Raw genomic sequence first — 15,967 nt, forward strand, 5'->3', positions numbered from 1 at the left:
AGCATTGTATCGGCCACCCTGCTCTCTGGATATTGGCATCGGCCATTAAAAAAAAACCATATCGGTAAACCATTACTTAGGTCTTTCATCCTTACATATTTATGTCATGTTCGTAAACACAGAAGTACTGGCTACTAGGGCTGTCAAATAGAAATTCTATATATAATTTAGTTTCACTGCCCTACTAGCTATCGCGTGTTCTGGCTGGGGAACCACGCTTTTAAGATCAGTTCAGTAACGCGCACAGTTCAGGACAGCATCGGTGCAGTCTGGAGGGATGTTTATCTGGTAATTGTTTGGCAAATTTTTTTACCTGCTATAATGCTTGGATATGTTTTCTGGTAGGGTTGTTGAAGCTTATATTGCTTGTCATGCTCGTATGAATCCAACAGTACACCTATGTTAACTTATTGCGATGTATCTTTAAGCTAACAATAGGCCTAAAGTACTGTTTAGCATGGTAAACAAACTAGTGCAAGCACCCAGCCACAGTATTTGCCAATCTGTTAACATTTGCTGTTCCTTTTTGCACCAATTTCAGGGAAAGCTGGATGCTTTTTGTGAGACATGTGGTGATGACCTGACCATTTCTACTTGTGAGCTTGATCAGTCTATCAACCCTTGACTAACTTTACAGCAGACGAACCCCTCCCTCATTAGTGACATAATATGGAAATCCAATTCCTCTTTGTGCCGGCTAGATCCTGCACGTTTCTTCTAAAACTCTGTAACTCTGTTCTTTTTGCTCCTAGTTCACACCTTGTGAACATCTCTTTTCTCTGCCACTGTCTCAATATCACTCAAGACTGCTGCTGTTACTCTTATTCTTAAAAAAAACGAATCTGGATCCAGCGGACTTTTCAAATTATCGCCCTATTTCTAATTTACCGTTTGTCTCTAAAATCATGGAAAAGGTTCTCGCCTTTTCAGCTGCAATCATTTCCAGCTCACAATAATCTGTTTGAAATATTTCAATCTAGTTTCTGCTTGCATCACAGCACTGAAACTGCTCTATTAAAGCTTGTCAATAACCTTTTACTCTGGTGACTCAGGCAATCTCTCCATTTTGTTTTTACTTGACTTCAGCTCACCTTTTGACACTGTCTGCCACAAAGTACTACTTTCTCGCCTTTCAGAGATATGCCTCTTGGCCTCTTCGCCATCATGGTTTTAACTATCACTGCGATGCCGATGATAGATAAATATATACAGCTTGCCAGCCAGATTCTATTCACCAGACTGCTTCGTTATCCTCATGTGTCAATAAATATGGCTGGTTTAACTCCAATTTTCTCAGATTAAACCTGAGCAAACCTGAGAATCCATCAATTCTAAAATCTAACTAATGTCTGTGACCATGATTCTTCTCTAATCTTTCCATCTGCTACTGTCATATACTTGGGTATCATTCCTGTCCCTTCATTGATCCTAGATGCCTATATTAACAAACTCTCTAAAGCAGAATTTTTCCAGTGTTCTTGTATCGCCTCATTTCTAGATTACCGGCACACTCCATCTCCTGCTTGCAATATATAAAAATTCTGCTGCAAGAGTACTAACTTGCACTAAATGATTTGCACACATTACTCCCATCCTATTTAACCTTCACTGGCAACCTGTCACTCCGATCCTCTGGGTGTAAACTTGTTCCTAGATTCCGCCTTCAATGGGCCACAGGTCTTTTTCTGTTGTGGCACCTCAATACCTCTGGCTCTCCGAACTACTACCTCTATCTCTGAATACAAATCTCAGTTCAAAATTGATTTGTTCTCCCAATATATGAAGCCAGCCGCTCATATGCATGTGCATCGTGTGTGATCTGGGTGTGTGTATGTTTGTAGTAGATCACATTGAGCAAAGAAATTTGAAGTGTGCAGCACATATAGATTATATATTTATTTTAATGATATTATCGTTTTTTGGTGTTTAATTATCACACTGGGACATGTAGCAAACTGTGTATTCAGAGGTGAGATACTACCAAAAATGCACAGAAATGCCAAAATAAAAGCTAGATATAAATGGAATTTATATCTATGAATATAATGCAATTAAATAATAATTATAATAATAATAATAAAGCAATATCTCACATCTTGGACAAAAATATGTCCGGTGTTGCAGGGCTCCAGACTGCGACCAAAAATTATTTGTTGCGACTATAATTTAAAATCTAGTCGCCATTGGCGACTGTCGGGATGTGTGCGTTCAGATGCGGTTTCATCAAATATCATCTTGAGTTATTGAATACATCTATAGAGCGCAAGCCACTAGTGCATCTCGTGCCACTTTTCACCCAGTCTGTTGTGGTGACGACGACAACTACAAACCCCTTGCGAGAAAGCCGTGAACAAATTATTCTTTTGAACCAGATCTTTTTCACAAATCACCCAAAAAGAACTGAGGGTTTGAACTCAGGTTAGCAGTTTGAATTAGATTAATTTTCTCAGCTGTCACTGAGCTCACAACTGGGAGTGCTGGCATTTCAAAATAAGAGTCTTGTGTGTATTTCGGGCTTCTCTACGATTAAAAGTCCCGTATTGTGTACCACTATTTATTCTCCTGTTAATGATTGATTGAGGTTGGCGTAGCACAATAATCTGCATCTGGGATTTCATTCAATTTGCACTCTTGTAGTCGTGTGTGTGTGTGTGTGTGTGTGTAGATACACACACAGATCAAGCTTTTGACACTTTGAACAATTGAGCTATTAAACATGGTGCGATTATTCATTGATGCTCAAGAAGACAACACTACCATATGCATAATATACTTAATGTAATGATCTGTAATGTAGATTCTGAAGAGCAGTACTAAATAAAAAAATCTTATCTCTTATATTTTTTATAAATTATGCAAGAGGTGTTAACATTTGAGACAAAAGTAAATGCAAACCTCACAAACCTCCTTCTGCTTTCTATCTTGTTTCTAAACCGCATTCTTAATCAAGCAATTCTGTGATTTGGCTACTAAAAACAGCCATATGGCTCCTTAATGTTTCAGTTTAGGAGCCAGTGGCTCCTTATGGCACTTTTCCACTCCCATTACAGTACGACTCAACTCTACTCACTTTACTTTTATGATCTTGCTTATCCACTGCAGTTTAGTGCCGCCTCAACGTGGGTGGGATTATAGGCTGATCGTCATAGTTGTGCCACCTCTACTGCCGTGACATCATCTTAAAAGTGACACAAATGCACAAAAAAAGAGCAATGAATGAATGGTGATCTTGATTCTCAGCATGTGGCTGTTTTTCACAGCAATATGACAAACCTTGTTTCAAAAGAGGCTGACGGCAGCAAGACAAAATACAGCAAAAAAAAAAAAAACAGGAGAGTTTGGGAAATCATACACCAAAGCGTAGACGAGGACATCACTGTGTTAGCTCAAAGATGACGCATGAGGGTAAGCTAACCTGTCATCTAGCTTATAGCAATGACGCTGATAGTGCCCAATCAGTGATCTGCAGAGTTTTGATGTCACATTTAGTAATTTGCTAAACCTCAACCGATGTGGTACTAAAAAATGTGGGCCTATCACTGAGGAATGTGACAGAAAGAGAATGAATGTGAGGAGACTTAATGATCAAAATCAAGTTTTAAGTTAAAACGTAATCTGACTATACATTTTCTTTACATAAAGACTTTACTTAATTTTAGACCTACACTACCATTTAAAAGAAGTCTCTTCTGCACACCAAGGCTGCATTTATTTGATCCAAAAAACTTTTTACAATTTAAAAGAACAGTTTTCTATTTGAATATATTGTAAAATGCAATTTGTGATCAAATCTGAATTTTCAGCATCATTACTGCAGTCTTCAGTGTCACATGATCCTTCAAAAATCCTTATAAGATGGTCATTTTTTTTAAATATTTAATTTATTTAATATAAGTGCTTGCAAATATCTGTTCAAGTGTAAATGAGTAAAATGCACAAGCTTTGTTGATGATAATGAGGCAACATAAACACTAGATAAAATATAATCTAAACATTCATATTATTTTTATACCATATTACATATCATGTTTATATCATACAGCATACAATTTAAATTCCTGCTTTAGCCGAAACAGCATTTAAATGTAACTAAAACTTGCTTATTAGGACATATTTCAAATGTCAATACTCTGAATCCTGGCTGGCAAGTCTGGAAACAGTCCCACTAGTAAAATATGTACATGTTTATATAAAATAGCATGTCAGCTAATGAAAACTAAATGACTTCCTCGGCTGGATCAAGTCTCTATTCCCGCTCTTCTTCTGAGGAAAATTTTAACTCATCACTATCCAGGAGTTTTCTCACTTGTGTATCGTACTGTCTTTCAAACGTGCAGAAAAATGAACGAACTTGTTGTTTTAAGACAAAGTTGGGGCCGTGACCGCTTGATCGCTTCAGCACATTAGCGTATGAATAGCGCACTCTGCCCGTGGGTGTGATCACATTAGAGATAAATTAGCTGAGCCAGGAGAAACTGTACATCACTTTGTTTCATACAGATTACATTGCAGGAGAATATTTGTTTTAAATTTGAATTGTTTTATTTAAAAATAGACATTTTAAGCTTTCTTTAAACATATGTTTTATGTTTGTGTGATAAGTATTTGTGGAGTTTGTTCATTTTTGTGACGTGTTTCAGATATATGCTCACGAACACAGACTGCTGACAGCTCGCCCTTTTTATTTTCTTTATTTTACAAAAGCACAAGGTTTTGTTGTTATTTTGAGTGTACACAAATAAAAGTAGACCCTTTATAGTCTGTAATGATGTCTTACACTTATCTCTATGCCCCAAAATGACAGAGAATTTTATGTTGTTTCTGCTGTAATGACGGAAAAATCCAGCAGGACGCACTGGCGCGTCCGTTGACCCCAGAGGGTTAAATCGAATTAAACTTTCAAATACGGAAAAAAAAACCTCCTATAACCTCATTTTAATGACCCCTCATGTGCGTTTGCCTGGAAAATTGTGTCTTGATGAGCGTGGGAACCCTGAATACAGCCATGCACATAGGCGCAGCACAACAGGCAGCGCATTGAGATTATATTTATTTATTTAATTCAATTGTAGCCCTAGCGGTTTGAAAATTGCACTGGGTTGTATTGTGATTTTCTGTTTTATTTTTTAATTTTTTAATTTTGATTAATCATTCAGCCCTAGCCTCTGTGAAAACCCCCCAACATTAAATGCTGAAATAACTTTAGGAAGAAATCCTGAACCAGCAGTGAGGATGCATATTTGATGTACATATGAGGAAAAATTTCATTTTTTTTGCCATGTGAATGATAATGCTGCATCACTGCCTTTATCACTTTTTTAATAAACAACTTCAGTAGGGACTCATCTAAATTTTGGCCGCTGAAAATGTATGGAAGAAAATTACATGTCTTCAGCCAAAAGAGAAGAAAAAAGTCTGAAAATGTTAACCGAAACCACTACTTTAAAATCTGGTAACATAAACACTCACATAATAGAGGAAAAAGCAATTATTTGTTTCACATTCAAATATACATACTCAAAAGTGAAGTGATCGCTCTCTTGGTCTTTAGCGCATTTAATAAAGAGCGTTTATCCATGCTCTGATATTGTGTGTCATGATTGTTTCTGTCAAGCTCCAATATGACTTTAATGAACCATAAAAGCACCATTAAAGTAGTCCATGTGACTTTTTTGCATTGTATTAAAAATCTCAACTATAAGCCAAACATTTTTATTGTAAATCGCAAAAGGATGTTTAGTAAGTAAAGAGGTACTCTGCATGCTCAGCACACTTCAGTGAATGTGACTGTCATGTTGTTAACACAGACACACATCAGGCGCAGCTCGTGATGTTCTTAATCTATACATTTTATGTAATTCTCTGTCTATTTTATAATGAAATGTGTAGTTATGTAATGTTTCAATACATTACTAATAATAACATTTAGAATTTGGTAAAGTATTCCAAACAAAGTCTCATTTAAAATAATAATTTTGGGGTTTTGGTTTTTGGACCAGTTTCCAGAATTTTTGTTTTTGGCCAAGAATATTCATTCCAGTACTTTATGGATTTTAAGTGATTTTCTTTGCCAAAGAGTACACTATTGCTGTGACTTACAGTGTACTCTGTATATGTCTATCAAATGCCTTTGTATACCAGAAACGTAGTGGATTCTCAACACAATTATGTAATTGTGTGATTGCTGTATTATCATTTACAGTCATTAACAGCTGTGCTGTCATTAAGTTTTAAAGTATCTAATAATGGGTCAGACTGAAGATGGGTTTTGTTGGTTTATAAAGAAATCAGTTTTCTTTTTTCAAATTAGAAACCAGAGAACTTATTTGTTTATCTTGGTTGTTTTTCAAATTGTCAAGTAGTTGAGCCGATGAGCTGATATCGAGTAGCCCCATTTATAACTGAAAGAAAAGTAGATATTGACCACTAATCATCAGGGACATTTTCTGATAATCGATGCATGAAATAGCATCGATCAAAAGCCTAAGGTTTAAACCCAGTAAATTTCATATGATGTGTGGATACCAGAAAAGAACATGAAGGAACAACTCACAAATTAGCCTACTGTTCACATGGAGCCAACTAGTAGAAGAAATAATAAGCGCTTTAACAAAGAATGAGCTTTTCTTTTCTACTTTTTATCCTTCCGGAATGCCTTGCCTTTAAAGATTTGCCCTTAATGCATTATTGTGTACACAATCTCTGTTTTTGCATACCGAGTGACGAGTCTGTGGCAATGTTTTAAGAGCTCAAGTTGTAGCAAAATCTGATCCACTCATAAAGGGATAATAAGGTCAACTTTTTTGTGTCCTGCATTCATCCAAGTGGAGTTTTTGGTAAGTCCTTATGAGTGAGCATTTACTGGTAACAGACAGTTTGGCATTCTTTCCCTAGTAGTCATGCCAGCAGATTGTCTGTTCCGTCTCTCCATGCTGAGTCTGAGCTCTTGGGTGGAGAGGTAGTGGTCATGTGATCTACCCACTGCTTGTCATTCTATGAGTCATCAAGAATGTGGTTTAGTCAGAGACAAACAAATGTTCTGTGTGTATGTAGCCACTTTTAGACATGGAAAAGTAGTGAAATGTATCTCAGTTAGAACGTGTAGCGTTAGAGAAATAGTTTTTTGCTCTTTGCTTTTGCATATGCGCTTGTGACCTTGCACTAAAGATTATTCTGGTGCTCTCTGTGTAGCAACTTGGGCAAGGTGTCCCACACGATGAGCCCAAACCAAATAGGTAAAGGGATAGTCCACCCATTTACTTTGTCATTTACCCACCGTCTTGTTGTCCTAAACCCGGATGACTGACTTTTCTCATGTGGAATACAATCCGAATTGTTTGGCAGAATATTAGTCTATTAGAATATTAGTCACATCCATTCCATCTTTTCATACAATAAAGATTATTTAAGCTCCCTCCAGGCACATCTCCCACATCCCTAGCTCTACAGAGATCCACAACATGATGCTGACCCACAGATCCTCAGCGCATGAGCTGCAGGCTTAAAGATTGAGCCGGAAGCTAAAGAAATATTTGCCAAAGTTACAAAGAGAGATCCAGAGAGCACAAATCAGTGCAGAAGTGGATTGCTTCAGAATGCCAAGTGACATTTACTGAGCTTTGGCAGGTCTATATTAGAGAATAGAAAACCCTCAGTTTACCAAGAATAGAAAACCTTTAGGTGTTTTTAGTAAAAGTGAATATTTGAAATGAAAGCATTTGCCAAATCACATGCAACTGTGGCTTTGCTCACTGCATGTTTTGCACATTTTCCTTCTGCATAACCATGTTGCTAAATATGTATTTTTGTGTAGTTGACATAATATGAGTAAACTTTTTAAAACTCAAGATTTTAGGATAACATTTGTGCCTTGGTACATTAAATACTTTTGAGAAAATTGACAAATCCTACAATGTTATACTACACCAAAATGGTTTTAAACAGCATATTGCTAATTCTTTTATTATTATACATGGACCATTTTTTATATTAAGATATTCTACATGGAGTATTTGGACCTGGGACTAGTCATAGCACCAAAAATATACACTTTTCATTTACACATTCATAAACTTTCTTTTAATCAAAATTCTTTGTTGATTAAAGCCTATAGATTTTATGTCAACTTCTCCAGTTTACATAAATAGTCCTGTGGTATGATGGGAATTTTTGGGCACAATTTTTTAGTAGTTTCTCAATATGTATGAAACTGCATGTATGATAATGAATTGTACAAGAATAAAAATATGTTTAAAAATAAATGGATGATATCATGTCATATCACATGAAACTGCTGTCACCGCTTGAAATGACAACCACACAAGTATGTGCACAAAATAATTAATGTATGACCATTTAAAGTTCTACATCGTGTTAGAGACTTATTGTCCTGTCTTCAAGGATAATTCATAAGCATATACTTTAATGTGGACTGGTTCCCACATCAGGTGTTTTGACTGAGTGTTTTGCTGTTAAATGCGTTTGAGAGTTGTTTCTCTACAGTGCATAACAGACATTTTACTGTTTTCTATATTTTATAATGGATACATTTTATTAAATAAAAAATCAGGTGCATATTTTTATTTAGCAAAATGGATTGTTTTTAACACAAGCAAGTCTCCGTTAATCTTCACTGAGCAAGTGAGTGCACATCAGCATCTGCGTTAGGGCTGTCAAATTTGAATTTGAATATTGGTTGATTTTAAGATAATAATAATTCACATTCAAATGCTAACACTGTCTCAAGATGATTTGTAAAGTAATTTTTAATCAGACACTACATCTAAAAAACAGCGCTCCTGCACAAGATGCTGAATTAACAAAAATAAAGCAAAACAAAGATGTTCGTCTAGCACACGTTTACATAGAAATGCAAATGGATGGTTGCAAAAGCGTTCGGTGTGAACAGCCCCTTACAGTTGGCAGAAGTACTTGGCCATTGCGTCTTGCTCTCGTTTTTTAAATGCTTTGTCAAGAGTGATGTTCAAATTGGAAATGTGTGTCACGAGATCCTCGCGTTCAGTTCCATTCTGTTGTGTTCCGTCTGTTTGAACAGCCCCTGTCCTGTGCTTATAGTCTGAGTTCAGCTGAAAACCACTGCTATCGGTGAATATTGCTACTCTATATACAAATGTTCTGAATAAAAATACAATGTGGTATTTCACTGTTATTATGAAGCTTGAGTTTGTGGCATCAGTTCAATGCGATGTGCTTGAAGTTTTCCAAAGACCACCTTGACACTCCACAATGCTACTGGGAAAAATTATTTGTGGACTGATGAAGCTAAGTTTGAATTGTTGGGGAAGAACACACGGGCACTACTTATGGCGTAAAAAGGACACCGCATGTCAACATGAAAACATCATCCCAGTGGTGAAGTACGGTGGAGGGCGCATCATGATTTTAGGTTGCTTTGCTGCTTCGGGAAATTCCTAAGTTGAACAAGATATCCCACAGCAGTGTTTCTCAGCCAGGGGACTGGGACCCCCTAGGGCAGTGGATCCCAACCTGGAGTTTGTGACCCCCCACTAAGGCCGGAGCTTCATGAGGGGTCGCCAAGCTCTCTCCGTTTTGAGTGTTACAAGAAGACAAAAATAGGTGTGAAAAAGTACATTATTTTTGTAATATTGGAAAAGCTCAATCAAACAGAACCATTTTTGAGTATTTGAATAATATTTCATTGTTTATAATGAAAAGACATACTGTGTCTAACATCTTGTGAGAGTATGTAAAAGGACACTGCGAAATTGCTTATTCTATGTACAGTATTGAGCAACGATAAGAACAACTGGCTAGCTAGCCAAACTAAAGCAACAATGATGGCAAAGTGTCAGGGAGTGGTAAAATACATAAACATGTATGTATTTATTTGTGTTGAATTGGGTATCGAAGCAATGGACAAAATGTGAATTGAGTGTGGTTTGTGGTGAAAGACTAGCAAATGAATAATGAATGAATAGTTTGGGTGTGCAATTGAGTGCTCCAGGGCTTGAGCGCAAACCGAAAATCACAAGATATTCTCCATGTCTTTTCCACATTTAAGAGATTGGCCAATTTCAAGAGATATGAAACATTACATTTTTAGTTGAACAATTCTCTTTCAATATAACCTCTATTAATTCATGTTTATTTTTTCAAGCTACGTTGGAGAGAGAGTGTTGTGCCACTACTTTTGAATGTGCAGCTGCCGTGATCTGTCACACAAAGCATTAAAGAGCATCAAAACATTAAGTCTCATTAGAATTGTTTTTATTAGAAGTTGGGTGATGCAGCAGAACAATGACCCTAAACATCAAAGTAAATCCACTACAGTATGGCTTTAAAAATAATCCATATTTTGGAGTGGCCCAGTCAGAGCCCAAACCTCAATCCAATAGTGATGCTGTGCAAAGACTTAGAGAGCCGTTCACACCAGACATCCTTCAAGAACATTTTCAAATTCCTTCTGAATGTTGTGTAGGTCTAATCCGCATATTCCAGAAAAACTTGGTTGAGGTTGTTGCTACCTATCAACCAGTTATTAAATCCAAGGTTTCACTTTTTCAGTGCTGTCACTTTGAATGTTTAATGGGATGTGTTCTATAAAGACATGAAAGATTATCAGTGTTTGTGGTGTTAGCTTAAGTACAATGTGTTTGTCTACACTCACCTAAAGATTATTATGAACACATACTAATACTGTGTTTGACCCCCTTTCGCCTTCAGAACTGCCTTAATTATACGTGGCATTGATTCAACAAGGTGCTGAAAGCATTCTTTAGAAATGTTGGCCCATATTGATAGGATATCATCTTGCAGTTGATGGAGATTTGTGGGATGCACATCCAGGGCACGAAGCTCCCGTTCCACCACATCCCAAAGATGCTCTATGGGGTTGAGATCTGGTGACTGTGGGGGCCATTTTAGTACAGTGAACTCATTGTCATGTTCAAGAAACCAATTTGAAATGATTCAAGCTTTGTGACATGGTGCATTATCCTGCTGGAAGTAGCCATCAGAGGATGGGTACATGGTGGCCATAAAGGGATGGACATGGTCAGAAACAATGCTCAGGTAGGCCGTGGCATTTAAACGATGCCCAACTGGCACTAAGGGGCCTAAAGTGTGCCAAGAAAACATCCCCCACACATTACACCACCACCACCAGCCTGCACAGTGGTAACAAGGCATGATGGATCCATGTTCTCATTCTGTTTACGCCAAATTCTGACTCTTCCATCTGAATGTCTCAACAGAAATCGAGACTCATCAGACCAGGCAACATTTTTCCAGTCTTCAACTGTCCAATTTTGGTGAGCTCTTGCAAATTGTAGCCTCTTTTTCCTATTTGTAGTGGAGATGAGTGGTACCCGGTGGGGTCTTCTGCTGTTGTAGCCCATCCGCCTCAAAGTTGTTCCTGTTGTGGCTTCACAAATGCTTTGCTGCATACCTCGGTTGTAACGAGTGGTTATTTCAGGCAAAGTTTCTCTTCTATCAGCTTGAATCCCATGATGTCAAGCAAAGAGGCACTGAGTTTGAAGGTAGGCCTTAAAATTCATCCACAGGTGCACCTCCAATTAAGTATTCCTCCTATCAGAAGCTAATTGTCTAAAGGCTTGACACCATTTTCTGGAATTGTCCAAGCTGCTTAATGGCACAGTTAACTTATGTAAACTTCTGACCCCCTGCAATTGTGGTATTGTCAATTAAAAGTGAAACAATCTGTCTGTAAACAATTGTTGGAGTAATTACTCGTGTCATGCACATAGATGTCCTAAACGACTTGCCAAAACAATAGTTTGCTAATATGACATCTGTGGAGTGGTAAAAACAATTGTTTTAATGACTTCAACCTGTGTATGTAAACTTCTGACTTCAACTTTGCTTTATTTTCATTTGTAATTGAGTAGTTTAAATTGTCCTGCTGCTTCAAAACTGAGAACAACGTTTTTTTATTTAAACTACCTGTAATTTACATTGTAACTTTTATATTTTAAATATTTTTTTGTACACAATGTATAGCAGATAATACTTTGTTTTTAAAATATCTCTTTTTTTATAAAATATAGGAAATAAAGTTTGCCTTTTATCTGAATAATTAATAAAAAAATATATATTTTTTTCGTTGTAGTTCTAATTAACTAAAAGATAAGTGAATTTAAGTTCTCAATTTAAGATGTCTTAAGTCTGGCTATTATGTGGGCCTGGTGTGGAAAGCTTGGCAGTAGCTGCTGCACCGTGAAGTCATTATATCACGATTGTTTTGGTTACTGCTAAAGTATGTTTATATTTAATAACAGAACATGAGTTCACTTCCTTTTTATTATGGGCCTTACAGCAGTTAATATACTTTATTTGGCTGCAGAAAAGAACCGGAGGGTAGTTTCAGAAGTTCAGCTGCGCTGAGTAGGACAGTGGTTTGTTGTGCTTTATCCTACTTCAAATTGTAGCTGTTTAATCTACAATTCTATTTTATGTTAGCTATTCCTGTTTGTTTGTTTGTTTTTCATATAGTATTTAAATTTTTTTTACAACAGAAGCCTCTAGAGTCTGTTATTTTGGATTCATCCCTACTGAACACATTTTGTCACGTGATGTATTATGAAGACTTGACGGGAGATAGAAAGATTGTGCCAGTGAGTCACTGCAACACTTGTGTGATTGATATACGTGCTGTATGGGAATATCAGTCTCAACACATCATCAGATGTCTTAACACTATAATCTGATTCTGAATTATTTTATTTTTTCAATAGATGAGACATTTAGTTTGTTAAGAATGTTCCAAATCGCATTGTTCACTACTGTCCTAAACTTTAGTCTTTTTACTACAAATTGGAGGTTGACATGTCCTTTGGCATTACATCATAAACTCCCATCTAAAATTATTTTAAACAGCATTTTGCTATTTCATCTTCAGTTATGACCTCATTGAGCAACTACATTACATATTTCTACTTATAGAATCATTTTAAATGAACTGGTGAAATAAAAAATGCTATTCAAAATGGTGAAAAACTTAAATACTGCTCACAGTACCTAAAGTGTATACTTTCATTTATAAATCTATATAGATTTGAACCTAAAATTATTTTAAAGGCATGCCAACTATCCAAAAGCATATGTCTCATCCTAGTAATATTGCTAGAAGTAGTGTTGCATTACTGATGTGTTGTAGGTTTCTCTTGAAACCAGTTTGGTTGGAGAGAGATTAATACAGGGCGCTAGATAGCAGTATCACGTGACATGAGATTTCATTAGCAGGAAGTGTGGGTGTGGAGATTGGCAGATTTCTGAGGCAGTGGTAGTAGTGGGAGTGCGATTAACAGAGGGGAAGACATTTTGGCTCCTTTTTGTATCAGTTACCAGGCTGACCATGTAGGCTGACCTTTAACGTGCTTCAATCAAAAAACAAACAACTGGCTGAGGAACAAGAATTGATTATGAAGGTGCAGGATGGTCTCCATTAGTAAATATGTTTTGTCTGCGGAGTTCTGCAGCAGTTTTACGCTCTTATTACTCCATGATGGGACATCATTTGGTCGTGAGGTCACCTGGACACTGTTGATAAGCTGACTCTTGGCTGTGCTCTCTCTCTTGCCCCCACTCAGCATGCTTAATTATCCAGTGTTGTATAAAGGATCCAGTTGTCATACCTTATAGAAAATGTACTCAAGTAAAAGTTAAAGTAGCTTGTGATAACAAATTGTTAAGTAAAAGTATTAAAGTAACTGATATTAAATTTACTTAAGTATTAAAATACTAGTAAATTGTATAAATTACGGAAGAGCTAATTAATCCTTTGACAATATTTTTATTGGTGGTGCCATACTGGAGTTTATATTAGGAGTTAAGAACTGCTGTGACCAGTCAGTCAGCAAGTAAAATGCACTCATATGGTGCAAAATAACAAAGTAAACATTATGAACAACATAATAACAAAAAATCAAGCAAATTGGTGACTGTACAGTTTAGATTTAATGTATTTCATGCCATTTAATGAAGAATAAATCTTGCCAGATAATAAAACACATTTAGCTTGTTTATATGAGCTGACAGGCCTGTGCAACAAAATAAAATGGCATACAGTTGAAGTCAGATGTTTAAATACTCTAAGGTTCTAGTTATTTAAAACAAAAAATTTTAACCACTCCACAAATTTTAGCAAACTAGTTTTGGCAAGTTGTTTAGGACACCTACTTTGTGCATGACAGGAGTCATTTTTCCAACAATTGTTTACCTACAGATCATTTCACTTTTAATTGACAATACCACAATTGCAGGGGGTCAGAAATGTACATACACTAAGTTAACTGTGCCTTAAAGCAGCTTGGAAAATTCCTAAAAATGGTGTCAAGACTTTTAGATAATTAGCTTCTGATAGAACGTGTACCTGTGGATGTATTCTAAGGCTTACCTTCAAACTTAGTGCCTCTTTGCTTGACATCATGAGAAAATCAAAAGAAATCAGCCAAGACCCCAGAAAAAATGTGTGGACCTCCACAAGTCTGGTTCATCCTTGGGAGCAAATTACAAATGCCTGAAGGTACCACATTCATCTCTACAAACAATAGTATGAAATTATAAACATCATGGGACCACACAGCCAGCATACCGCTCAGGAATTCACTTAGAGATTAACGTAGTTTGGTGTGAAAATTTCAAATCAATCCCAAAACAACAACAAAGGACCATGTGAAGATGCTGGATGAAACGGGTGGACAAGTATCTATATCCACAGTAAAACAAGTCCTATATTGACATAACCTGAAGGGCTGCTCAGCAAGGAAGAAGCCAATGCTCCAGAATTGCCATAAAATGCCAGACTACAGTTTGTAAGTGCGCATGGTGACACAGATCTTACTTTTTGGAGAAATGTCCTCTGGTCTGATGAAGCAAAAATGTAACTTTTTGGCCATAATGGCCATTATGTTTGGAGGAAAAAGGGTGAGGCTTGCAAGCCGAAGAACACCATCCCAACCTTGAAGCATGGGGTTGGAAATGTTTGTGATTTTTTTTTTTTTTTTTAATTATGTTTTTTATTCAGATTCATGATTCATGATACAAATCATTCAGACCACATTTTGATTGGTTCAATTGAATCAAATTTAAAAGATTAGACTCAAATTATTTCACGAATTGGACATCACTAAAGTTGTCTGCATGCAGTTCATACATGTATTCTATTTTTTGCGGTGTTCAGTCGCAGAAGTAACTAAAGAGTCTGGAGAAATTTGTTGGAGTAATGGTATACATTTTTCTCTTCAGATTGTAGTGAAGTTAAAGTCTAAAGAGCTATTATACCCATATATTATATCTAGTATACTCAAGTATAAGTATTTGTACTTCATTACTCTACACCTCTGCAATTATCTGATCTCAAACTACCAGTCATAACTCGGCCCATAATCAGCCGTGGGTCAACAACACTTTTTAATTTCGGCACATATTTTTTAATTAAGGGGAATTATCTGTCGTCTGTTGCCTATATTTTTTTAAGTTAGTCAATTTTGTTTGTTTCCTCTAGGGTTTGTCATGATACCAAAATTTCAGTAGTAGTGGATACCAAAACCTGTGTCGTTTCATAATTTTTGAAAAACAGCAAAAACTGACACACTTGAACAAGCTTCAAAATTAACAATTAATATAAATGTAAATACATTTAATTGAAATATAGCATGTAGCTTTGTTATTTCTTAGTTGGTCAATATTGCTTTAAATATTAAAATAAATGGTAAAACCATACAGTGGGGATTTGTTAACGTTATTACATTTATTAATTATGATAAGCTGTTTATTTAAAGCATTTATACATTTTTGGTTAATGTTAATTTATTAAAATACAATGTTCATTGTTCATAATTTCAGTCATTCAAAACCACTAACAGTTAACAAATTAATATAATGTTAACAGCTTTTAAAAATGTTCAAGTATGTTGCAATGAAGCTCAACCAAGATTAATATATGCTGTAAAAGTATTGTTCATTG

At 36.2% G+C, this 15,967-nt stretch overlaps 1 protein-coding gene across 3 annotated transcripts in view; it reads left to right on the plus strand.

Moving 5' to 3' along the window:
• Window positions 1-15,967, plus strand: part of LOC127648412 (bromodomain-containing protein 4-like) — a 73,227-nt gene that overhangs the window by 38,435 nt on the left and 18,825 nt on the right. The gene's annotated exons all lie outside the window — the stretch shown is intronic.

The sequence above is a fragment of the Xyrauchen texanus genome, chromosome 8 (assembly GCF_025860055.1).
Source record: "Xyrauchen texanus isolate HMW12.3.18 chromosome 8, RBS_HiC_50CHRs, whole genome shotgun sequence".
Taxonomy (NCBI): Eukaryota; Metazoa; Chordata; class Actinopteri; order Cypriniformes; family Catostomidae; genus Xyrauchen; species Xyrauchen texanus.